General features: G+C 42.6%; 1 long non-coding RNA gene across 1 annotated transcript in view; it reads left to right on the top strand.

Annotated features, from left to right (window-relative positions):
* The window catches only part of LOC136401169 (uncharacterized), an 89271-nt gene extending 64192 nt beyond the window's left edge, over positions 1 to 25079 (top strand). The window contains exon 3 of the long non-coding RNA XR_010750482.1: positions 24802 to 25079. This is a non-coding gene — a long non-coding RNA (uncharacterized lncRNA). The remainder of the gene's footprint in view (positions 1 to 24801) is intronic.
* The last annotated feature ends 1934 nt before the right edge of the window (positions 25080 to 27013 follow it).

The raw sequence follows: 27013 nt of genomic DNA, 5'->3' as shown, positions 1-27013 counted from the left end.
GCTCTCTCATTTCGCCCATAGTTTTTGATCTGTTAATCCTATTGCTGTAGTTGGTACTATTTCTGTTTATGCAATGTATCCTACTCCTTGCACAGTGACCATTATGGAAGATGCCTGTGGTTTAGATTGTAAAGCGAGCAAAAGGGGTGGAATGTTGGTCAAATAAGTTTGTAAATATGATATATATGTTTGCTTGCTTGTGACTTATATTGGGTGTGGGGGACAGGCTGTAAGCAGGCCAGGTCGTTGTAGCCTAAGGTTTGGTTTTGGGACTAAGCTTTTCCCCACACCCTTGACTGATTGTATGATCTGGGTGGTGCACTCTCATGAGGAATCCAATTATGCCTTGGATAAGTGGCTTTGTATCAGAGACTTCCTTGTTTGTATATTGGATTAAGGGATTTTGGTTTTCTACACTATAAAGTGGGACAGACCAAGAGCTTGGACACACAGTTCCTGCTATCACAATTGCAGGGGCTTCCCTGATCCCTGGTCCTTCATGGGAAGAGCTGGTTTTCTGCTTTTCCCTTGTCTTCTTTTGTGGTTTGCCTGTCTTGGTGAGACACCAATAAATAGGATGGCCCCCCATCCTCTGACTCCGCCATTTCTTTATCGTCTGCCTGAATCCAATGGGAACCTGCATGTGAATGGCCATGATGGCGCCTCCTGGCCTTACAACTAGGCTCCAAAACTCACTCACATTCAGTGCTCACAAAGCTACTGACTTATCCGAGTTTCCTAGAATCAAAGCTTTCTAGCTCACCAGACTTATTCACCTCTGTTCCCCATCTCCTTCCTTCTCCCTGCACAAACTCTGCACAAACTGGCTTCTCACTCAACACTCCACCATCTTGTCTGCTTCTCCTGGCCTCCTCCACATGGCTTTTCTCTTCTCTCCTCTCTGCTCTCTCCTCTAATGATAATCTCAGGAACGAAGAGAGCAAGCTCCCGTTCTGCTCCCATTTTATAGTGTAGAAATCCAAACCTTTAATCCAATATACAAAATAGGGGAAGTCTCTAATACAAAGTCACTTATCTGAGGCATGATGGGATTGTACCACCCCACATCAAAAAGGGTGGGAAAGGCTTAGTCCTAAAACCAAGCCTCAGGCTACAAGGATCCTGTCTGCCCACATCCCGTCCCCAACACACATTAATATCACCTGGGCGATGGCCTCCATGTGGGCAGCGCCATCTTTAACAAAGTGAGCATAATATATTTTATCTGCCCAACATTCTCTGTTGCTTCCTAGGTCAGTTTCACTTCCTTGCAATAGTGAGGTCAGCCACTGAGAGAGAGAGAACGTGTGATGTTGAGCCCATGCATAACTTGCAACCCTACCAACATGGCTACTCTGTATGTGAGCACGTTGTGTAAGAACTGGGTCTAAGAAGGATTATTCATTCCACCTGGTGGTTGGATACTTCCTCAGTGGTGGTTATTTTCTGGTAGGTATTTGTTGGGCAGATAAAATATATTATGCTCGCTTTGTTAAAGATGGCGCTGCCCACATGGAAGCCCGTCACCCAGGTGATGGTACTGATTGCCCTTCTTGGTTGGGATGGGCGTGATTATATTAATGTGTGTTGGGGGCGGGCTGTGGGCAGGCAGGATCCTTGTAGCCTGAGGCTTGGTTTTGGGACTAAGCCTTTCCCACCCTTTTTGATGTAGGGTGATGCACTCTCATGAGGAAGCCCATTATGTCTCAGATAATTGACTTTGTATCAGAGACTTCCTTGTTTGTATATTGGATTAAAGGTTTTGGTTTCTACACTATAAAGTGGGGCAGACTGGGAGCTTGCTCTCTCGGTTCCTAGATTAGCATTAGAGAGGAAAGCAGAGTAAGGCCACGTGGAAGAGGCCAGGAGAAGCAGCCAAGATGACAGAGTGTTGAAGGATGTTGGGTATAGATAAGGTATATTGTGCTCACTTTGTTGAGGATGGCGCTGCTCACGTGGAGGCCTGTTGCCCAGGTGATATTAATGTGTGTTGGGGGTGGGCTGAGGGCAGACAGGATCCTTGTAGCCTGGGGCTTGGTTTTGGGATTGGGCCTTTCCCACCCTTTTTGATGTAGGGTGATGCACTCTCATGAGGAAGCCCATTATGTCTCAGATAATTGACTTTGTATCAGAGACTTCCTTGTTTGTATATTGGATTAAAGGTTTTGGTTTCTACACTATAAAGTGGGGCAGACTGGGAGCTTGCTCTCTCGGTTCCTAGATTAGCATTAGAGAGGAAAGCAGAGTAAGGCCACGTGGAAGAGGCCAGGAGAAGCAGCCAAGATGACAGAGTGTTGAAGGATGTTGGGTATAGATAAGGTATATTGTGCTCACTTTGTTGAGGATGGCGCTGCTCACGTGGAGGCCTGTTGCCCAGGTGATATTAATGTGTGTTGGGGGTGGGCTGAGGGCAGACAGGATCCTTGTAGCCTGGGGCTTGGTTTTGGGATTGGGCCTTTCCCACCCTTTTTGATGTGGGGTGGTACAATCCCATCATGCCTCAGATAAGTGACTTTGTATTAGAGACTTCCCTATTTTGTATATTGGAAAAAAAAGATTTTTATTTCTGCACTATAAAGTGGGGCAGGCTGGAAACTTGCTCTCTCTCGGTTCCTGAGATTAGCATTATAGATCAGAGAGAGCAGAGCAGAAAGCAGAGAAAGGCCATGTGGAGGAGGCCAGGAGAAGCAGCCAAGATGGCGGAGTGTTGAGTGAGAAGCCAATTTGTGCAGGGTTGTAAAGCCAGTAGCCAGGGCTGCCACTATCAAAGCAGCCCGGCCCATGCAGGTTCGCATTGGATTCGGATAGTCGGTAAAGGAACAACGGAGCCACAAACTGGTGGGCCATAGTCTTTAATTCTAGCTTGCACCCGGCGGGCAAGTAAAAATACACACTGGGCTCCAAAAGCCACCACATTCAGTGCTCACAAAGCCACTGACTTATCCAAGTTTCCTAGAATCAAAGGTTTCTAGCTCACCAGACTTATTTACCTCTGTTCCCCATCTCCTTCCTTATCCCAAATACAAACTCTACACAAACTGGCATCTCACTCAGCACTCCACCATCTTGGCTGCTTCTCCTGGCCTCCTCCACGTGGCCTTTCTCTGCTCTCCTCTGCTCTCTCTTCTAATGATAATCTCAGGAACCAAGAGCAAGTTCCCGTTCTACCCCTATTTTATAGTGTAGCTTCACAACCTCTAATCCAATATACAAAATAGGGAAGTCTCTAATACAAAGTCACTTCTCTGAGGCATGATTGGATTGTACCACCCCACATCAAAAAGGGTGGGAAAGGCTTAATCCCAAAACCAAGCCCCAGGCTACAAGGATTCTCAACACACATTAATATCACCTGGGCGACGGCCTCACATGGGCAGTGCCTATTTTTAACAAAGTGAGCATAATACATTTTATCTGCCCAACAAGGGAGAAGGAAGGAGATGGGGAACAGAGGCGAATGAGTTTTGTGAGCTAGAAACCTTTGATTCTAGGAAACTCGGAAAAGTCAGTAGCTTTGTGAGCACTGAATGTGAGTGGGTTTTGGAGCCCAGTGTGTGTTTTTTACTTGCCCGCCGGGTGCAAGCTAGGATTAAAGATGATGGCCCACCAGTTTTTGGCTCTGTTGTTTCTTTACCGTCTGTCCAAATCCAATGCGAACCTGCATGGGCCAGGCGGCTGTGATGGTGGCCGTGGATACTGGCTTTAGAAAAGAGAAGCCAGTTTGTGCAGAGAGTAGATGGGGAACAGAGGTGAATGAGACTGATAAGGTTAGGAACCTTTGATTCTAGGAAACTCGGATAAGTCAGTGGCTTTGGGAGCCCTGAATGGAAAGGGAAGTGTTTTCCCACTGTGTGCATTTTTGCCTGCTGGGTGCAAGCTAGGATTAAAGCTAATGGCCCACCAATTTTTGGCTCCATTGTTTCATTACCATCTGTCCGAATCTAATGCGAACCTGCATGGGCCAGATGGCTGTGGCTACTGGCTTTACAGTATTAAAGCAACACACAAAGACCTACGCTCTTTGTTCCCACTCCCAGAAATCAATTCATATGCATCTTCTCCAGACCTCCTTGTCTCTGAGTTTATATTTTTGCTGCTTCCAGAACATGATTAGTCAGACAAGCCATTTGCCCCTGCCCATTCCCATACTGCGGTTTGAAACAACAGTACAGGAAACATTTGGAAGGATTCTCTGTAAAGGGGAACAGAGACTTGCCTCGAACCGACACGACTAGTAATTCCAGGTCCTGAGGGAGATCGATGCGGAATGAAGAAAATAAACTTAAAGAGAAATAGGATGGGATCAGGAGGCCTCTGCAAGCTGATGGCAAGAACAGAGAGAAAGAGCCTCCGGTTTGCTTTATTATATAGTGTAGAGAATTAAAGCCTTTAAGCCATATACAAACAAGGAAGTCTCTGATACAAGGTCACTCATCTGAGGCATATACAGGAATCCTAAGAGTGAACCACCCCCCACCATGCAATAGTCAGGGTGTGGGAAAAAGCTTAGTCTTAAAAAGGGTGTTGAGAAGATCTTAAGTCTTAGAAGGGTGTGGGGAAGAACTTAGTCTTAAACTAAGCCCTAGGCTATAAGGACTTTGTCAGTTTACAGTATGTCTCCCACAGACACTTGGGGCAATAAAGAGAAAAAAGGATTAAGATAACTTTTTTAAGGTAAGAGGAAAGCAGAATGTATCAGTATGATGATGGAGATAATCCAACAGAAATAAAAAACTATGATGCAGTGCACAGAGAAGGGAACTACTGCAGATGGATTCCAGCAGCCTTGAAATGAACTGCAAATGGGAGTTATTATCTGAAGAAAAATTATGATATAGTTTAATCATTTCTATATCAATTCAATGGGATGGTACAAATCAGTTATTTGAGAAACATGTATTAGACATCTGATAGAATCTAAGAACATGCTATTCTAAGGATATGGAGATAAATCACTTTTCAAGAAATGCAAGAGAGATGATTGTGGAAAAAGTTCATTGCAATTGAATGTAAGAAATGCTATAACAGAAGCATGGATAGAAGGATTTTAATTTTGCTATCATAGGCTCCAAATACTCAAATAACTGTTTCGATATGAATCTAACTAGGTGTAAAAGATATACAACTAATTCTTTCAGGACTTTAAAAATCTCTTTTATCTGCTGTTCTTGTACTTAATGGGGGAGAAGCAAAAGAGAAACTAGTTTTTTTCATTTGTCCTCTTTTTTTTCCCTGTGAAATGAATAGAGGGTGACGTAAATGTAAATGTGGTTATAAAAAGTTACAATTATGAATAATTGGTACTGTCAATTATGGATCCTGATAGATTGCTGGTATGTAGAATCATTAAGATAACTGGAAGACAAATGGTATAAAATGAGATACTGCTTCCTTAAGAGATTATTAGGAGGAAATAGCACCAGAATAGAGAAAATGAAGCTGACTTTATATGGGCTTCACTATATCTCACTGAGCATGCATTATGCATAAAACTGCACAGTATGGGTCGATTTCTAGAAGGTTTACTTTGAGGGGGAAGGAAGAGCATAACTCAGGGAAGAAAAAATTAAGTACAGAGAAAGAAAACAGTGTCACATTGTAAAGAGTTGTTTTGTAGGTCTGATATTTATACCACTGACAAGTAACATCTTTAGCGGAGAACAGGATAAGGGTCAAAGGACTGTGCTTTGGTGTGTGTGGTCAGTTTCTCCAGGGAAGAATCTCCCAGTCCCCTACTGAAAGGTAAAAACCTGGATGCTCATGTTTAGAGTGGGCAAAGGAGGGGGCTGGCAGTGCTCTTGAGCTTTAATGGGCAGACTTTTGTTTAAAATCCAGTTTCACTCCTGCATGTCACCTTGCCATTCTCTTTGTTGGTATCTTCTCTGGTTCAGATTTCTCCAGAGGGATGAGCGCCAGGCTGAGAGAGGTGGGAATAAAGATGGAAGGACCCAGTTTCTCCTTTTACAGACTTTCCAACAATCTTATTACTATTATTCATCCTTACTTTTCAAGGTACTGGTGTCTACACATTCTGAGCCATAGCCATACTGGGATCCAGTGAGTCAAACTGGTTCACTTCTGGCCAGTATCACCTCTGCAGGCACTTAGATTTGATCTTCTTGTGTTCTGTTATTTCATTTATCACTCCTCCATCTGCTTTCCCTCCTAGAATAATGTGGTTTGGGGTTACAGATGTTTCCTACATTAGAGGATAAAATTTAAGTTTCTGTTTCTTGTGCTCCATGTGAGAAGAGTGCACTGGAAATATCTTTAAGAAGGGAGTAATTAGGACTTTTATGCCTAATTGCAGAAAATTCTTACTCTCTCTATCTTTAGTTGCTTCAGGTTCACAGTTAAGAATACAGAGTATGTTCCTTTGCAATATGCTGATGGAAGTCTTCAAGCCTCTCTTCTGAACACTCATGCCTCTATTACATCTATACTATAGTTAGTCTTTTTTGTGTGTGCAGAGGGCTAAAGAAATGAATAAATGCTTTGGAGGTCCAGAGAAGAAACAAATACTTCGGTAGAATGAAGGAAGTTTGACAGAAGGGAGTCTTTGGTTGAAATTCAAAGGCTGAATGGCATTTGATTGTCAGAAGAGAAATAGAGGGAGGGAGCAAAGTGGAATAAACTCTTGACAGAGCAAACAAGTTTAAAAAGTGTGGAGATGTGAGAGAACTGTTAGGAAGGATGTAAAGCCAGTAGCCGCGGCCACCATCACAGCTGCTTGGCCCATGCAGGTTCGCATTAGATTCAGACAGATGGTGTAGAGCCAGAAGCCAAGGCCAGGGCCACTATCAAAGCAGCCAGGCCCATGCAGGTTCGCATTGGATTCGGACAGTCGGTAAAGAAACAGTGGAGCCAAAAACTGATGGGCCATAGTCTTTAATTCTAGCTTGCACCCGGCGGGCAAGTAAAAATACACACTGGGCTCCAAAACCCAGTCACATTCAGTGCTCACAAAGCCACTGATTTATCCGAGTTTCCTAGAATCAAAGGTTTCTAGCTCACCAGACTTATTCACCTCTGTTCCCCATCTCCTTCCTTATCCCAGATACAAACTCTACACAAACTGTCATCTCACTCAGTACTCCAGCATCTTGGCTGCTTCTCCTGGCCTCCTCCACGTGGCCTCCTTCTGCTCTCTGCTCTGCTCTCTCCTCTAATCATCCCAGGAACCAAGAGCGCAAGGTCCCGCTCCGTCCCTATTTTATAGTGTAGAAATCTAAACCCTTAATCCAATATACAAAATAGGAAAGTCTCTAATATAGTCACTTCTCTGAGGCATAATTGGATTGCACCACCCCACATCAAAAAGGGTGGGAAAGGCTTAATCCCAAAACCAAGCCCCAGGCTACAAGGATTCTCAACACATTAATATCACCTGGGCAACGGCCTCTTTAACAAAGTGAGCATAATACATTTTATCTGCCCAACAGATGGTAATGAAACAACTGAGCCAAGAATTGGTGGGCCGTTAGCTTTAATCCTCGCTTGCACCCGGCGGGCAAGTAAAAACACACACTGGGCTCCAAAACCCACTTATTCAGTGCTCACAAAGCTACTGACTTATCTGAGTTCCCTAGAATCAAAGGTTTCTACCTCACTAGCCTTATTCACCTCTGTTCCCCATCTCCTTCTCTCTGCACAAACTGGCTTCTCCCTCAGCACTCCACCATCTTGGCTGCTTCTCCTGGCCTCCTCCACGTGGCCTTACTCTGCCCTCCTCTCTAATACTAATCTCAGGAATTGAGAGAGAGCAAGCCCCCCCCCCACCATCTGCCTCACTTGACAGTATAGAAATCAAAACCTTTAATCCAATATACAAACAAGGAAGTCTCTGATACAAAGTCACTTATCTGAGGCATAATGGGATTCCTCATGAGAGTGCACTACCCTACATCAAAAAGGGTGGGAAAGGCTTAGTCCCAAAACCAAGCCCCAGGCTACAAGGATCCTGCCTGCCCACAGCCCACCCCCAACACACATTAATATAATCACGCCCATCCCAAGCAAGAAGGGCAACCAATACCATTACCTGGGCGATGGGCTTCCACGTGGGCAGCACCATCTTTTTTTTTTTTTTTAATTTATTTATTCATTTTAGAGAGGAGAGAGAGTGAGAGAGAGAGAGAAAGTGGGGAGGAGCAGGAAGCATCAACTCCCATATGTGCCTTGACCGGGCAAGCCCAGGGTTTTTTAGAACCGGCGACCCTCAGCATCCCAGGTTGATGATTTATCCACTGCGCCACCACAGGTCAGGCTTTTTTTTTTTTTTTTTTAATGTTTTATTTATTGATTTTTTAGAGAGAGAGGAGTGAGAGAGAGAGAGACAGAGAGAGAGAGAAGGGGGAGGAGCAGGAAGCTTCGATTCCCATATGTGCCTTGACCAGGCAAGCCCAAGGTTTCGAACCGGCGACCTCAGTGTCCCAGGTCGACGTTTTATCCCACTGCGCCACCACAGGTCAGGCGGCAGCACCATCTTTAACAAAGTGAGCATAATATATTTTATCTGCCCAACAAAGAATAATAATGGCTATTATTGGTGTTTAACTAGTAAACTGATCTAATTCTCATGTTAATCTTGTAAAGGAACATATGGTTGATTATCATGTTCCTCATTACACATATGAAAAATCTAAGACATAAAAGAGAGTTAACAACTTGGCCAAGGTCTCTCAGCTAGCAAGTGACAGAGCAGGGATTCAGACTCAAGCCGTGCAGCCTTGAGTCTGAATACAGAGCACCATTCTGGGTGCTCTGTATGACAGCAGCACTAGACTGCACCTGGGTGAGAAATGTCACTCCTGGGATTGATGGTGCTGGGAGATAGCACCGGACTGGAAGTAGGGAGCCAGTATGCCAAGAGTCTTGAAGGGCAGGATCATTTATGTCTAGGTATATATTGTATTCAATTAATTAATTATTTCCAAGTTCCTAAACTCTAAGTAATACTGTAAATAATATAAAGGCTATCATTTTAGTGTTTTCTGATTATAAAAGAATTACAGTATAGAAAATGGAGAAAAGTAGAAAAGTCACCATAATTCCCCCACTCAGAATTAAGTATTGTTAATATTGAAAAATATTTCCTCTTCAGATTTTTATCTCTGCACATATTTGTCCTGAGCAAATAGCAGAGATGATGCAATTTGTGTATAAGGATGCTTATTATAACATTATTTAACAGTTTATTTATTTAATTATTTAACCTTTTAAGAATTAAAAACTATATAATTGTTCCAAAGAGATGAATGGTTAAATTTGTTGATTATCATATTCATATAAGACATTACTTTGTAGTCATGTTAAATTATTACAGCATTACATTTTTTTGGTAACAGCTTTATTGAGCTACATTTCACATGCCTTCACATTCACCCATTTAAAGTATACAATTCATTCTCACTATGATATTTCTAAACATAAATCTCTCTGTGTTCATTGTACTTGGGAGTTTTTTGAGCATCTTGGATGCCTAGATTAATGTTTTAATCAACTTTGGGAAGTTTTCAGTCATTTTTTTTGTATTTTTTCTCCTTTCTCTCCTTTGGTTCTGATTCCATCATTATGCATGTCGATGTGCAGGTGTATCCCACATTTCTCTGAGGCTCTGTTTGTTTTGCTCCATCTTCTTTTTTTGTTGTTTTTTTTGCTCCATCTTCTTTTTAATGCTCTTTGGATTTTATGATCAGAAATGATATATCTTCAAATCTGCTGATTCTAACTTCTCCCAGTCCAAATACACTATTGAGCTCCTCTAGTGAATTTTTAATTTCAACAATTGTTTTTTTTCAATTCCCAAATTTTGATTTGGTTCTTTTTTATTCATTTCTTTCTCCTTGATAAAACACTTGTCACCCTCCCTCCCTTTATTTATTTAAGCAGGGCTGCCTTTAGTTCTTTGAACATTATTTATAATAGATGATCTGAAGTCTTTAACTATTAAATCTGACATCTGGGTACTCTCCTAGGCAGTTTTGTACTTATTTTCTTTCCCATGTGTGGATCATACTTCCTTTTTTCCCTTGCATTTTAAATACTGGACATTTTAGGTACTATAGTATAGCAACACTGGATATTTTTGTCCCTCATTCCACGGCTTGTTTTTATTATTGTCTGCTTGTTTATTTGTTTAGTAACTTGGCTGGACTATATTAATTAAGTCTATTTCTCCTAATGTGAAGCCTGCATGTTGCCCCTCAGAGGGCATTCTCTTTGGCATGTGCACAGACACCCTGTGTTTAATTGTGGGCTGAGTAACTTAGTGTGTTCAGCAGTGTCATTGGGCACAAATTGCTCCATAGTCCGACCGAATTACATCCACTCCTTTGCAGGGGTAGTTTTTGAGACCAATCTTTGAGGATTTTTTTTTCTGAAACCTAGGAGTTCATTGCTTTTGTTTCCTCTGCTAAACTACCTGGCCAAATTTAGCTTCTTGCGCTCGTGAGCTACCAGCTTTCTACTAAAATCTTTGTTGTTTTCAAGAGCTCACTTGACCTTGATTTTGTCACTTTCTGTTTCAAATAAAGTCAGTTCCTTTGGGCAGTACTTTAGAGCTATCTTTTCCTAAGGACTGCCTGCATCCTGGACAAAAATCTCTGAGCCACTGCTTCAGAGCTGATAGCAGAGAAAAGGCCCACTTTTATTTTTTTGTATTTTTCCAAAACTAGAAGCAGGGAGGCAGTCAGACAGACTGCCCCTAACCGGATCCACCCAGCATGCCCACCAGGGGCGATGCTCTGCCCATCTGGGGCGTTGCTCTGTTGCAACCAGAGCCATCTTAGCGCCTGAGGCAGAGGCCATGGAGCTGTCCTCAGCGCCCAGGGCAACTTTGCTCCAGTGGAGCCTTAGCTGTGGGAGGGGAAGAGAGAGATAGGGAGGAAGGAGAGGGGGAAGGGTAGAGAAGCAGATAGCGCTTCTCCTGTGTGCCCTTACTGGGATTCGAACCCGGGACTTCCACATGCTGGGCCAACACTCTACCACTGAGCCAACTGGCCAGGGCCAGGGCTCACTTTTATCAGAGTGACACCCCTGATTTATGAATAAGGCATGAAAGGGAAGGGATATCCTCCAGTGGGGTCAACTGGGGTCCCAGTATTCCTGGCCTGCTGTGCCCGGGATAGAGCTTTCACCACATGTGTAGGGACTGGATGGAAGAAGGGAACCTCCACCCTCTTTGCCATACTCCCCAGGGATTTAGCCTCTGTAACTTGGAACTAGGAGGATGGGCCTTCCTCTCCTGGGAGACAGCCAATCCCTTGATTAGGAGCTAAAGGTAGGGACAGTTTCATCTTTTTGGCCATACCTACCTGGACTGACACTTCCATCATGCTGTGCTAGGGATGGGGGGGTGGGGGGAGGAAATGAGTCATGGCTCCAGTGCCATAGAGTTGCTGTTTTTAAGGATATTTAAATTTTCTTGAGTAAATGTTTCTTTATTTGTTGTATATATGCACGTAGGCCAATTACCAAAGACTTTCACATATTTTTTGAGAGAGAGAGTGAGAAACACAAGAAGAAGACAGAGAGTGAGAAGCATCAATTCGTAGTTGCTCTCACTTTTAGTTGTACATTGATTGTTCTCATATGTTCCTTGACTACAGCTGAGCCAATGTTCTCTCCCTTAAACCAGTAACTTTGGGCTTTTCATCCCAGCGACCTTTTGAGCTGAAGCTGGTTGAACTTTGGGATCAGGTGGACGATTCCCTCGCTCAAGCCAGCAACCCTGTATGGAGGACCCCGCGCTCAGAGCCAGCAACTTCAGGGCTTCCAACCAGTGACTGACCCCAGTGTTCTGGGTCGACGCTTTATCCACCGCACCACCACTAGTCAGACCCAAAGACTTTAAATGGTTGTTTGTTTTATAATTTTCACAAGATGTGGCTGTTTTGCTGGGGAGTGGGTCCACGGAGAAAAGTCTTCCTCCATTTCAGAAATGGAATTCCCAAGTCATTTCTGAAGAATATTTAATTACATGAAAAAATATTGATGGCGTAACAGCTGAGAAAAGTACATTTTTAAAATATTTTCAGTGTAGTCCCAATTTTGTATGTCATGTATATGTATAGGGGTTTTGAATATCCATTTGTTAATATGTTTGTCAATCCATCATGTGACACAGCTCAAGGTCATATAGTTAGTAAATGGTGTAGGTAAAATCTCTTAATCTCTCTAATAAGCTATTTGTAGGTACTCAGAGATTTGATTTAGCGTATACTAATGATTAGTGTAACATTTCCTGAATATAATTTTTAGATCTGCAGCCACAAAGCCATGCAGCAGATTGAGAGAAATTTATGATCTGAGATGACATTCAGAGGACTGGAGAGCTATTGTCTGAGAAAGGTCTAAAAAGGTGCATACACAATCATGTAACAAAAGAATCAGTTTAATTCAGTCAGACAATAATGGGGGGGATGGGCCCTGGCCGGTTGGCTCAGCGGTAGAGTGTTGGCCTGGCGTGCAGGGGACCCCGGTTCGATTCCTGGCCAGGGCACATAGGAGAAGCGCCCATTTGCTTCTCCACCCCCCCTCCTTCCTCTCTGTCTCTCTCTTCCTCTCCCGCAGCCAAGGCTCCATTGGAGCAAAGATGGCCCGGGCGCTGGGGATGGCTCCTTGGCCTCTGCCCCAGGCGCTAGAGTGGCTCTGGTCGCGGTAGAGCGACGCCCCAGAGGGGCAGAGCATCGCCCCCTGGTGGGCAGAGCGTCGCCCCTGGTGGGCGTGCCGGGTGGATCCCGGTCGGGCGCATGCGGGAGTCTGTCTGACTGTCTCTCCCCGTTTCCAGCTTCAGAAAAGGAAAAAATAAAATAAAATAAAAAATAATGGGGGGAGGTGGTTTGTAGAATTCCATCTATCAAAATCGGGCTTCAATTATGAAAAAAATAAAGCTGAAGAAAAAAAAGAAAGGTTAAAAAACCTAGGAAACAAATATTAGAATTCTCTCTTGTCACAGCTCTCCCCTTTGCAAGTATGTACCCTCAGGGTTACGTCCCTGCCCAGAACCTCTAGCTGATAAGCAACAGTCTCAGGGTCTTGTGGTCAGCACAGTCATCTCAACTTGACTGGGATGTGACAACTTCATTGCTTTCCAGATAAATGTCTTTCCAGCCCTATGAAATTTAGAATTAAATTTAGATATAATAAAATTAACCGTCCCACAAATAATACTTTTGAGTAAAGTATAGGAGTAAGTGATCACTGTGATAATCTGTTGTATTTATTAAACTGTAATGCTTAAGAGAATCTAACAGATTACCCATGTGCTTTTAGCATTACCAACATTGATTTCAGACTTAAAATTTTAAATTAATAACCATGAAAATTTAGCTAATTTCATGAATGGTTCTTATATTTTTGGTATAACTTAAGATTCACTATATAACTCTGTATTAAATTTATTAGTTTATGGAATTGTTTTGCTTGTAAAGATCATTTAGTTAACCTTGTCAAGCACTTGAAGTATTTTTTTTTTTTTTCAGAGAGAGAGAGGGATAGACAGGGACAGACAGACAGGAACGGAGAGAGATGAGAAGCATCAATCATTAGTTTTTCATTGCACGTTGCAACACCTTAGTTGTTCATTGATTGCTTTCTCATATGTGCCTTGACCGCGGGCCTCCAGCAGACTGAGTAACCCCTTGCTGGAGCCAGCAACCTTGGGTTCAAGCTGGTGGGCTTTTTGCTCAAACCAGATGAGCCCGTGCTCAATCTGGAGACCTCGGGGTCTTGAACCTGGTGTCCTCTGCATCCCAGTCCAATGCTCTATCCACTGCGCCACTGCCTGGTCAGGCAAGCACTTGAAGTCTTAAAAGAGAAGAGTAAATATGTAAAATATAATTAAAATATTTAAGAAAGTGACTAAATAACTTGAGTAATTAAGTTTATAAATGGGAATTATTATTAAAAAGAATTTAGTCTGTTTAGCTTGAGTTAATTAAATATTAGTAAAAAAAATAAGTAAAATAATTCACACTTTATTAGAATATTAAATAGAATAACATGACTTGCATTTAAGTGCACTTAAAATGTAAGGAAATTAGGTTTTAAATTTTATAATGTTAATAAGTAAATATTAACTTAAAACCAACGTAACTGGAAATAGTTCTTTCTCTGAACTAAGGACCCTCTTGGATCTTAAAAGTCTGCACATTGACACAGTTTTATTCTGGATGAATAGATGCTTTATGTAGTAATTCGCTGTTTACCCAGCCCATAGCATTTGTCTAGACAAGGACAAAAAACTGGTTAATGCCAAATATGCAGGGAGGGACAGGTTCCAAGAACTTGTGGTGTACTCTCGTTATTGGAAGGGATCTTTCTCTAAGATCCTCACCACTCTATCCTCTGTATAACAATCTTATTTAAAACCATTTTTCCCTAACTATAAAGAAAAATCTGGCCTGATCAGGTACTGGCAGAGTGGATAGAGCATTGGACTGGGACACAGAGGACCCAGGTTCAAAACTCTGAGATCATGGGCTTGAGTGCAGGCTTATCTGGCTTGAGCACAGGCTCACCAGCTTGAGCGCAGGGCTGCTGGATTGAGCGTGGGATCACAGACAGAACCCCATGGTTGCTGGCTTGAAGACCAAGGTCACTGGCTTGAGCCCAAGGTTGCTGGATTGAACAAGGAGTCACTCGCACTGCTGTAACCCCCGTCTCCCCCTGGTCAAGGCACATATGAGAAAGCAATCAATAAACAACTAAGGTGCCACAATGAAGAATTGATGCTTCTCATCTCTCTCCCTTACTGTCTGTCCCTATTTGTTCTTCTCTTTGTCTCTCTCTCTATCTCTGTCACAAAAAAAAAAAAAAAAAAAAAAAAAAAAAAAAAAAGAGAGAGAGAGAGAGAGGAGAGAAATCTGTCCTTGGATTAAGACAAACAAAGGATGTTCCATTCAGCAGGTTTGGTTACTCTAGCAATGGAGCTGAACTCAGCCCAGCCTGGAAGATTCTTGACCACATGGTGTTCTGGTGAGAAGCTCCAAGATCCCCCCAGGAGAGGGAGGGTTTTATATTTTCTGTAGAATAAATCCTTTTCTAACAGAATTTTATCTATTTTGGCTATGTCAAAATTGCTGGAACGAGGATTTATCTGCTTAAATATCATTTAAGTCACTGACCACTATACAGTATTTCCCTTTTCATGTGTTGATTATCAGTACAATGACATTCTGTTTTGTCAGGAGGGAGGGCTTATTTGTTTGTTCTTGTTTAATTTTTCTAAAAAAATTGATTTTAGAGAGTTAGGAAGGAGGGAGAGAGAGAGAGAGAGAGAGGGAGAGAGAGAGAGAGAGAAACATCTCTCTGTTGTCCCACTTATTTATGCATTCATTGGTTGTTTCTTCTATGTGCCCTGACCAGGGATTGAACCTACAACAATGGTGTGTGGGATGATGCTCTAATCAAATGAGCTACCCAGCAGGGCTTGTTTGTTCTTATTGACATCTCCCTTATCTGGTTTGCTGGAGAGAGCATTCACTAATGGGCTTTCCTGATTTTGAGGTTTGTTGGTAAACATGTTCCTCGAAATAAACAGCAGTGTCTCCATCTTTGATAATTCTTCAGTGACAATCTGTTTCCTAAGTAGTCAAGAGCCCACTAATGCACTGCTTTCTAAATTCTCTCTTGCTTCAGCAAAGCTGCCTTTGTCAACTGGCTTTAATTTAAAAAGTTTTACCTGACGCTTTCAAAGTAACCTTAGTTTTAAAGCCCTTTTGTGTGAGAGGGACAGAAATCACAACAAAATGGCTCCCGTGATAGCCAGGCAGACACACAGGGAATGTATCACTCAGCTCTTTGGCTTCCAGAGGTGATTTTTAACCACATAGAGTCTTTGAGTGGGAAGGATTTGGGATTGGTTTCCAGCCTCATCCCCAGGGCACAAGCCTCAGTCCCTTGGCCTGTGTCTTCCATGTGGCCACAGACATAGTCTATCCTGTGCCCTGTGCCCTGTGCCCCGGCCCTCTCTCAGCTCTGGTAGTCACCTTGCTTCGGGATCTGGCATCCAGCCTGGGCTGTTGCGCTTTCTTTAGCTGGAGCACCAGATCCCAGTGGGAAGGAGAGTGTGGCTGAGGCCCTGCCACTGTCTGGGCTTGGCATGGTTCTGGCACAGTGCTACTCGCTCTAATGCACTGCAAACCATCTGGAGGTTCTTAGAAAACGCAGATTCTGATTCCACAAGTCTGGGGAAGGAGGAGAGAGCTGCATCTACATTTCCATCAGGTCCCAGGTGATGCTGACTTTGCAGCTCTTAAACTGCAATTGAAAAGATATTTAACTCAGTCTCTCTCTTCTTCCCTTTTCCTCTTCCTCCCTCCCTCCCTCTTTTCCTGTCTATTTACTTTCTCCCTTCGTCTTATCAATAAGAATTCTATGCCTAATTAAGGTTATATGATTCGTTTCTTCTTCAAACGTGAGTTACACTTCAAAACGTTCCTGTCTACATTTGTACCAAGATCCAGGAAAAGAGACATGGTGGTTGTGGTAGTTAGTGGTGGTGGTAGTTAGCAGTGCTGGTGGTAGTGAGTGGTCATACTGAAAACTCATTTTGTCACTCAAATGGCAGCCTTTTAAAATCCTCTTCCATTCAAAAGCTTCTGCTGAGATTCACTGTGGGTGCTTGTTTATGGTGTGCCAAAAAACACCCCGAAGATCATTTTCTTTATACCACTTGTTTTTACTTCCTTTGAAAAAAATAGGGCTCAATTTTTTTTTGAATTCACTCTTTAGAAAAAAGTATTTTTCCTACTTAATTCTGATGACGTTACTGCCACTGGATCTCAGAATTCCCATCAGTAGTTTTCATTTATAATAAAACATGTTTGACATGGCCTGCCTATTAGTCTGTGAAGGGGAAAATTTGTTTTCCATAATTAATAAAAACAATAAAATCAAAAGTATATTAAGTTTCTCATCCTGATTTTGAACTGAAAACACTGCAGTAATTATTTCGTGTGGTATGTGCTCTGTACACTATACTGGCCTTTCTATCCTCTCCTGTTTTTTTTTAAACTCTTGTAACAGCAGCTGGTCTCATGCACTTACAAACACACTGGGTTTCCTCCCAGTGGTGTCATGTCAGATGTGGTCAGTGATATCCTGTTTCTGCAGGAACAAGAATGACTTCCTTCATTCTGCAGAAGCAGAAGCTGTCTCTCAGAATTAATCAATTTCACAGAGAAGTATTCTAAAAACTATCATTATAACTTTACAAGAAAGGAAGCCCTAATGATAGCTAAACATTGTTGCTATCTCTCCATGTTCTCTTCTAATTCCCCAAGTGTTGCCAAGAGAAATGTAAACAGATTAAGGAGACACTGATAATGTTGCTAGGACTGGTGCCTCACTTTACCCTTGCAATGCTATTTAGCCAAAAGGAGCACTTTAAATTTGCTAGGCTGACTCCTATTCATTTCAAGGATGGGCAGGATGCTTGCTTGGGCACAGTGGCAGCAGAAGCAGTGAGATGGGCCTGGACACTCATTGGATCTCACCTTCACCAAAGGGAAACTGTAGGTCAAAACTGCATACTGCAAGCCCTGACTGGTGGCTCAGTGGATAGAGCGTTGGCCTGACATATGGAAGTCCTGGGTTCAAGTCCCAGTCAGGGCACACAGGAGAAGCGACCATCAGCTTCCCCCCTCTTTCCCCCCCCTTCTCTCCCTCTTCCCATTCAGTAGCCAGTGGCTCAGTTGGTTCCAGCATAGCCCTGGGCACTGAGGACAGCTCAGTTGGTCTCCGCCTCAGCCTTAGGTGCTAAAAATAGCTCAGTACTTGACGATCGGCCCCAGACAGGGTTGCCAGGTAGATCCCAGTCAGGGCGTATGTGGAAGTCTGCCTCACTATCTCCCCTCCTCTTGCCTAAAAAAAATAAAAACAATAAAACTGCACACTGTACTTGTTCACACAGTGTCAGAATTCTCTCCTAATAAAGGACCTATTTATTGTGCTCTGGGTTCTGGTTCTGCCAACATGATCTCTACCACCTTCCTGGTTTAACTGATGTCATGGCACATGAAGTCATTTAAATATAAATACAACAGTAGCACTGCTGCACATGTGTGTGTGCCAAGGGCGGTTATTTAGGTCTTTCAGCAACTTCTGGAAGAAGTTATTATCTTCATGTTGCAAATAAGGAAATTGAGACCCTAAACAGTTAAGTAACTTGTCCAAAGTGCAAGAGAACACCAAGGTGTGGGTATGAGTGAGGTTTGCCCTGAGTCTAGGTAAGAATAAGGTATATTGCTTTCAGAGAATTTGAAAATAATAAAACTGACTAAAAGTCAGACTACCTTGTTCGGATGGGCTTTTTTAGCGTTTTATAGTTTGTGGTAAAATATACTTAACAAATTTACCATCTTAACCATTTCTAAGTGTATACAGCTCAGTAGCATTAAGTATAATCACACTGTTGTTCAGTCATCACCACTGTCTATCTCCAGAACTCTTTCATCTTCCAAATGAAAAATTTGAATCCATTAGCCTGGCCTGTGGTGGCACAGTGGATAAAGCGCCAACCTGGAACGCCAAGGTTGCCGGTTCGAAAGCCCAAGCTTGCCCAGTCAAGGCACATACGAGCAGCAGAGCAGCTACTACCACGAGTTGATGCTTCCCGCTCCTCCTGCCCTCTCTCTCTCTCTCTCTCTAAAATCAATAAATAAAAATCTAAAAAGAAAAAAAAGAAAATTTGAATCCATTAAACAAAAACTCCTCATCCTCCCTTCCCCCAGTCCCTGGAAGCCACCATTCTATTTTGTGTCTTAATTTGACTATTCAAAGTACCTCCAATAAATGGAATCATATAGAGTTTGTCCTTTTGTGACTAGTTTATTTTAATTTGCATAATATCTTCAAGGTTTATGCATTTTCTAGCATATGTCAGAATTTTCTTCTTTTTTAAAAGACTGAATAATATCCTATTGTATGTATATACCACATTTTGTTTATATATTAATCTATAAATGGACTACTTTTTGGCTACTGTACAAATCTTCCTATGAAAATATATGTGTGTGTGTGTGTGGGGGGGTGGATGTGTGCGTGTGTGCATGGGGAACGAGGAGTGGAGGTTTCCCTACATGTAAATGAAAGTAATAAGTTTGAGGGGTTATTATATAAAGTGGGGTGAATCTCTTCCTTAGTGCGGAGTCAACCAAGACTGGCCAGTCCATGTTGAAACTCTGAGTGGCTGTGAGGTCTCTGCGTCCTCCTGCAGCTGGTGGAGAGGACTGCTGGGTGGGGTGTTGTCCCTGAGCTCACCAGACACCCAGTACCCAGCAGGCCAGCATGCAGCTGCAGCTTCATGCAGCTGGAGAACCCGCTGTCTGATGTTACATGAACTCACAACTCTTGGGCCATCTCAAGGGATTGTGGGACAGGGAGGAAGCCCAAAGATTGAATTTTTATGATTCAAGAGAATGGAATGAGGAGCACATTTATTTTTAATTTTAGAAATAATGGACTGTGACATTTCTTGGACCTGAGTATTGAAGAGTAAAAGTCCCGTTTGCAACACGAACAAGCAAGTGCAACACAGAGGGATGAGCAATGTGCAAGCACAGTGTGCACAGGGAGCACTTAGGAGGGGCAAGAAAGGCCTCCTAGGAAGACATGTCCAAGCTGAGAATAAGTAGCATTAAATTCACAGTTCTGGAGGATAAAAGTGAGAGATTGGCCCTGGCCGGTTGGCTCAGTGGTAGAGCGTCGGCCTGGCGTGCAGAAGTCCCGGGTTCGATTCCCGGCCAGGGCACACAGGAGAAGCGCCCATCTGCTTCTCCACCCCTCCCCCTCTCCTTCCTCTCTGTCTCTCTCTTCCCCTCCCGCAGCCGAGGCTCCACTGGAGCAAAGATGGCCTGGGCACTGGGGATGGCTCCTCAGCCTCTGCCCCAGGCGCTGGAGTGGCTCTGGTCGTGACAGAGGGATGCCCTGGAGGGGCAGAGCATTGCCCCTGGTGGGCGTGCAGGGTGGATCCTGGTCGGGCGCATGCAGGAGTCTGTCTGACTGTCTCTCCCCGTTTCTGGCTTCAGAAAAATACAGGAAAAAAAAAAAAAGTGACAGATTAAGGTTGTGACTGGACCATGCTCGCTCCAGGGCCGGGAGGGGAGAATTTACTCCACTCCTAGTTTCCGGTACTGCAAATGATCCTTGGTGTTCCCTGGCTTATAGGTGCATCACTCCACTCTCTGCCTCTGTCACCACGTGGTGCTCTCCCTGTGTGTCTCCAGGTCTTCACATCACCTTCCCTCTGTGTGCATGTCTGTGTCTCTTCTCTTCTTACAGGGACATCAGTTAGTTGGATTTAGAGCTCACCCTCCTCCAAAAGGACTTTCTCTTAACTAATTATATCTGTAAAGATGCTTTTTCCCGATAAGGTCACATTCTGAGATTCTGAGAAAGATACGACTTTTAGGGGGACACTAGTCCACCCAGTAGAGGTTTTGTGTGAGCACATCAAAGCTGATCACCACTGGCACTGGCCAATGAGGCACTGGGTCACTTCTTCAACAGTTACTTTCTTTTATAAAATTAACCCCCAATGCACAGAGGGACTAATGTATTCCAGAAGTATGATCCTGTTGATTGGTTATTCATAGATTATTGTATAGATTCACTTGGCTTTTCATATCTGGAAAGGCTGGTTTTGTTTTTTAAGCAAGAGGGTAGGGGGAGATGAGAAGCATCAACTTGTAGTTAGCATCACTTTAGTTGTTCACTGATTGCATCTCATATGGTTCTGGACTGAGGGGCTTCAGTCAAGCCAGTGGCGCCTTGCTCAAGCTAGTGACCTTGAGCTCAAGCCAGCAACCTTCGGCTTCAAGCCAGCAACCTTTGGGCACAAGCCAGCGACCATGGGATCATGTTGATGATCCTGTGCTCAAGCTGGCGACTCCGCACTTATGCTGGTGAGCTTGTGCTCAAGCCAGATGAGCCTGTGTTTAAGCCAGTGACCTTGGGGTTTCGAACCTGGGACCGCAGTGTTCCAGGTTGATGCTCTATCCACTGCACCACCACCAGTCAGGCAGGAAAGGCTGTTATTGAAGTTCCGAGGAATAGGATTGTAACAAGCATCTGCCCCACTTTAAGTACATGCCATATCCTCTATTGAGACAACATATTTTCAACTCAGCATAACCTATAAGGCTCTATGAAAACAGAAGCCAAATAAATTGTGGCTTAGGGCATAATGCTATGCAAACACCCATGCCAGTTTTATTAAACACTAAAGGGAAAGTGTGACTGACCAATTGCTTTAGGGGAAATACTTTTATTTTAATCTTGAGGCCAAAATCTGTGTATAATTTGGAAACTTATCAGATAATTCAGAGAGAAAGTTCATTTTGAAACCAAAAGTTTCAGCTATCTACCAAAATGAAAAAAATTGTAACATCAAGAAACTGAGTTAGGCCCTGGCCGGTTGGCTCAGTGGTAGAGCATCGGCCTGGCGTGCAGAAGTCCCAGGTTTGATTCCAGGCCAGGGCACACAGGAGAAGCGCCCATCTGCTACTCCACCCCTCCCCCTCTTCTTCCTCTCTGTCTCTCTCTTCCCTTCCTGCAGCCAAGGCACTATTGGAGCAAAGTTGGCCCAGGCACTGAGGATGGCTCTGTGGCCTCTGCCTCAGTTGCTAGAATGGCTCTGGTTGCAACAGAGCAACGCCCCAGATGGGCAGAGCATCACCCCCTGGTGGGCGTGCCGGGTGAATCCCGGTCGGGTGCATGCAGGAGTCTATCTGACTGCCTCCCCGTTTCCAACTTCAGGAAAAAAACCCACAACTGAATTAGAGTCTTGTTATATCATATGCATACTTACGATAACAGTGACATACTGTATGATTTAAAGCACTATGTCTCTCTTTCTATAGATGGAATACATCTCTAATATATTGTTAAATGAATAGTTTAATGTTTTTCCTGCTTTTAGTCTGGAGTAGAGCACTTAAGATTGTTTTCTTTGTGAATTCAGACCATGTAGGCTACAATAATCACAACTATTTTAAAGATTGCACGTAAAAAACCGGCAAGGAGCTCAGACCTGTTTTTCTGGTCTGTGGAGAGAGTTCATTTTGGGTTCTGAATTCATCATGAAACATTACTTATCTCTTCTGATGAGAAGCCATATTTTACCAGACTACCCTTAAAGCTCTTTCCTAATTTGTTCACAAAATTTTTAAATTAGTAGGGCAAACTGATTTCCCTATATCCTTCTTTTCATATTTATATCACCTTTTGGTAAAAGCCATTAACCACATGAAAACCCACCTGATTGTACTGTCACCTAGCCTAACCTAGTTTCCCCAAACTCCTAATGGAATGGTATGAAAGACTTTGCTGACTGCCTTGCCAAAACCCACTAACACTATGTCTACTTACCTCTTTTTATCTGACATGTCAGTAACCAAGTGGGGTGGTAACCGTGTCAAAAAGAAATGTGGTTAATTGTGGCTGATTTGTTAGTAAACCCATTTTGATATGACCCAGTGGTCATATCTTTCCTTTTTAGGAGAAACATTATTTGATAGTTTTCAAATTTTGCCCAGGGTTAACACTACTAATACATAGTTTATAGATACACTAATAACCCCAATTATTACCATTTTATTGAGTGTCTGCTCTGCTCCAGGCATTGTATTGTTTACTTACATTATTTCATTTAATTTCCACAACAAGTCTATGAGGCAGATTCTACTCCCAGATGGAGAATGAAGTCCAGATGGTTTAATCACTTTTCCAGATCTACATGACTCAAGACAGCTAGTATCAACCTCAAGTCTGTCTAATTTGTAAGCCCACAAATTACAGCTCTGGTCACCTGATGGTATCCTATGCAGATCAACATCCTTGCACTTTCCAAATGCTTATTAAATTATGTGTTAAATTGCCTCCCTTCTCTAAGAACCATGTCTTTTTACAAAACCTCAGGGCTTAGTACAGTGCTTGTTACGTAAGAATGTCTCCAATGAAGTTTTGTTGAGTAAATGCATTGCGAATATCTTTCTATTATCCATGATCTTCCTATGATTGAGAATTAGGAGACACCTGCCCAATACTTACCTTCTTGCCCACAGTAATAACAGACAGTGGCACAATTATCTCTGTGTTTCTGGCAGTCAGGGTTCTTATAACATCCTCTCATATCCAAGACTGAAAGAGAGCCTTTGTTTTAGCTTTTCCAGCATGATGATCAATACCTGAGCAGAGAACACAATGCAAAGTGAAAAATGAGGGACTGCCTATATCCATGACTTTTATCAACAGCTGGATATAAACTTATGTCAGCCATATTCTTCATCCCTAAACATAATATTACTTCTCTTCTTGCCCTTAGTATTACTTCTTGCCCGTAATATTACTACTCTTCTTGCCCTTAATGTTGTTCTTTATGAAATAGCTGTCTTTTGATCAAATGTTGGAGTAATACACTTAAAACTGACCACTTCTAGGCCTGAAGTTGCATTCTTTTATTTACTAGTATTCAGGAAATCACATTTAAAATATAATTTTAATAATGTCAGAGTACTGGTAAAAGGATAAGTTAATAAATGTTGCTTAATATTTCAAGAATTTTGAATTATGTGTATATAGCTTGCCTTCACAAAAATGGGGAAAAAAGAAAAATGATGTTTTTAGTCTTTGAAATGAATAGATATCTATTTTGCCTTGGGCATCTACTAATTGTTGCTTCCTTGACTATTCTGCCTGCAAAACACACACAACACTGGAATACATGCTCCATCATATGATTTGGTAGTTACCTCTTCCTAGCCGAGAATTCTATATTTTGATCAATAATTTGGACTGAGCTTGATGTTCAACCTAGTCCCTAATTTATTACTTCTCTAGGAGAGAAATGCTTGGCAGAAATCAAGATCTTCACCTACTCAAGGGTTGGATGCATCAAACAGATGAACTTAGCAAAGGCCAGAAACAAGGAGAAACTTGAAAGGAAAGCCAGTTGCTGAGATCCCCAATTAGGAGGGAATAAGGCCGGAGCATGTCCCAGTCATAGAGGAGCCAGATTAAAGCCGCATGTGAATCTGGGTTAAAGAAGATATACCACAGCACCCAAATGGAAAGACTTGTTTCCAGACAGGGTCTGTCCACTGATTTCATTAGGAAGATGTATCCATTTTTTAATCCCTTTTTGTCCATGCTACATATCTCATTGAGTGGCAGAAGTTCATTGCCTTCTTTAAGTTCTATTTGTACAGCTATCCAATTCATTTAGTCATTCATTAACCACCATTATTAGGACATTACCAGATGTTAAGGATGCAAAAATGAGTTAAATCAATATGTTTTCAAGATAGCAAGTGAACCAAGCATGCCAATTAGCACACCTGTTCTACATCATAATATAAAACAAAGCAAATTAGAAGGCTCTATCTCTAAATCATTATTACAGGATATAGGAAAAGGGATACATTATTATGTGGCATGCATGCTTATCAATGCTTATAAATGTAGCATTAAGTATTATAAATGTATGGTATGTATGTCCTAGGCCTTACCATGGTATACTATAGTAAGTCCCCGAGTTCCAAACATCGGACTTATGTACAACTCACACTTACAAACGGGGTGCCATAAGGCTATTGGTAATCAAGTACAGTTGGACATCAGTGAAAATGATATCAGAGTTGCTCAACTCCCATGGCAGAGAACTAACCAATGAAGACCTTATGGAACTAGAATAGCAGATGATAGCATTTAGGGAAGAAAACAGGGGCCTAGAAACTCCAGGACTAAAAAAGTTTTCTACAAAAGAGTTAACTGATGCTTTTCCCCTCATTGAAGCAGGAATGGCAAAGTTAGAGGAGCAAGATCCTGATACAGAGAGATTCACCGAAGTTTACCACACAGTTACCGAAGGCCTGAGATGCTACGGGGCCATTTATGATGGGACAAAGAAAGCTCTGTACACCCCTCCCTTGATGCCTCCTTCAAGAAACTGACTCCAGCAGTAGTATCTGACCCTGACTGTCCAACACCAGTCCCATCCTCTCCATCAAGTCCATCATCTTCTGCATCATCCAAGATTGTTTAAGGTTGTATTTGAAAATGTTTAAGTATTTATATGCACATCAGGTAAAAATAAATACTATCTTAAGACAAACATCTGTCTAAGTTGTATTTAATAGGTAAGTGTACCTGTTCCAACTAACATACAGATTCAACTTAAGGGCAAACCTACAGGACCTATCTCATTTGTAACCCAGGGACTACCTGTATTTGATACATTTAAGTAAGGTTACACTTTTTATTATGCACTGAGTCCTTACTCATGAAATTACTGCTCTTCACTGCCATATTTGCTTTTTCTCCTCTCCTCTTTTTCTACACCCCCACACACGCAAGTACACACACACACACACACATGCATGTGCACACACTACCACTATTAATTTTTGGTTAAACCACTAGAGAATATGTTGCAGACACCATGACCTTTCATTTCTAAATGCCTGACTGTATCTCCTAAAGACCTAAATACCTCCTAAGAACAAGAACATGTTCTTTCATAACTAATTATTAGTCAAACTGAGGAAAATTTAATAGTGATATATTACTATCACCCAACATAATCTCATATTCAAATTTCACCAATCATCCCAATAATAAAATGTGCCCATGGCATTTGTTTCTTTGGTCTGAGAGTCAGTCCAGGATCACACGTTTCCCTTGTGTTTCTCATCTCTTTTACTGTAGAATGGATTCTCAGCCTCTCTGTGACTTCTGTGAAAGTCACATTCTTGAGTATAGGCGAGTTGTTTGTGGAATGTCCTTCAGTTGGGTTTCTCTCATTATTTCTCAAGGTTATTTTTCAGAGCTCCCCCAGGGCACTGCCTCATGTGGGATCCAGCCGGCTGCCCTCACGGCCCTCCACCCTCCACGGGGCTGCCGCTGCTGCTCCTGCATCCCAGAAGTCCCAGCTGTTTCCTCTGCTGACGGCACCACTCAGGTCCTCTCAGCACTCAGGGAAAGTGCCCCTCAGGCCCGTGACCTTTCACTCCCAACCCTGGGTGGGCCTTAATTCCTCACAGCACACCTGAGGCCAAGCAGTAGCTTTTGAACAAAACTTCACTTTATGCTTGAGGGTGGTAACACAAGCATAAAACCGAGAATAATGTCACACCACTGTGAAAAGTTGCTATTCTTAGAGCCTATTGGTTAAGACATGACCTCAGAGTCTTGAAATAAGTGGTTCCTGCCTCCATCTGGGTCGGCTCACTCTACCACAGATTCTGCTATAAAGTTCATGCTGCGCGGTTCAGGCCTAGCAGGTTACCCAGGCCTGGAGAGAGAAAAACTTTGTCTTCACAGCCCTCCTTTCCTGATTCAGGATCGTCTTCGCAGCATGAGTAGTTCTAAGGACGGTCATCCCTGACCATCACTTTTAAGTATTAGTCAGGCCCCCTGGCCTCAGCAGGTTCAATCCTCCCAGACCACCTTTACTAACGCTAGGCTGTCTAGTCCTATGTAATAGCACACGCGGGCCACCAAGAGTCCAGCCCGGAAGCACTACCACAAGCCAAATGCAATTCCTCTATAGCCTCTTTTTCCGCACACACTGGAGGGTAGACTGGTCCTCCACACACTTACTGCGCCCGGTTTCCATTCCTCTTGTAAATAAACGCTTGGGCAAGAGCCCATCAACACATCTCAGACATAAGAAATCCTGAATCTAGATTGAGGAAAAAATTATAACTCTGCAGGAACATAATAGAGCTTAAGAAACACCCAATTTACATGAATAAATAGATTGTTCAGTACATTGATTTGGGTTACTTCATCACATTATGGCCTTCTTCAGAAAAAACAGTGAGTACTTACTTGCCTTTATACCCACACAATTAAAAGGCCCATTGAAGTGATGTTTACAAAAACCGATTCAGCAGTTTGGCTTGAAAGGCAAACTCCGGTTTCTATTGCAGAGGGTGAAGGTGCTTTATCTTTAAGATTGGAAGGTTTTTTCAACCTCAACTATTTTTACTATTTTAACACAGGTTTT

The sequence above is a fragment of the Saccopteryx leptura genome, chromosome 3, assembly GCF_036850995.1.
Source record: "Saccopteryx leptura isolate mSacLep1 chromosome 3, mSacLep1_pri_phased_curated, whole genome shotgun sequence".
In the NCBI taxonomy this organism is placed as follows: Eukaryota; Metazoa; Chordata; class Mammalia; order Chiroptera; family Emballonuridae; genus Saccopteryx; species Saccopteryx leptura.
This window is presented reverse-complemented; position numbering and strand designations above follow the sequence as displayed.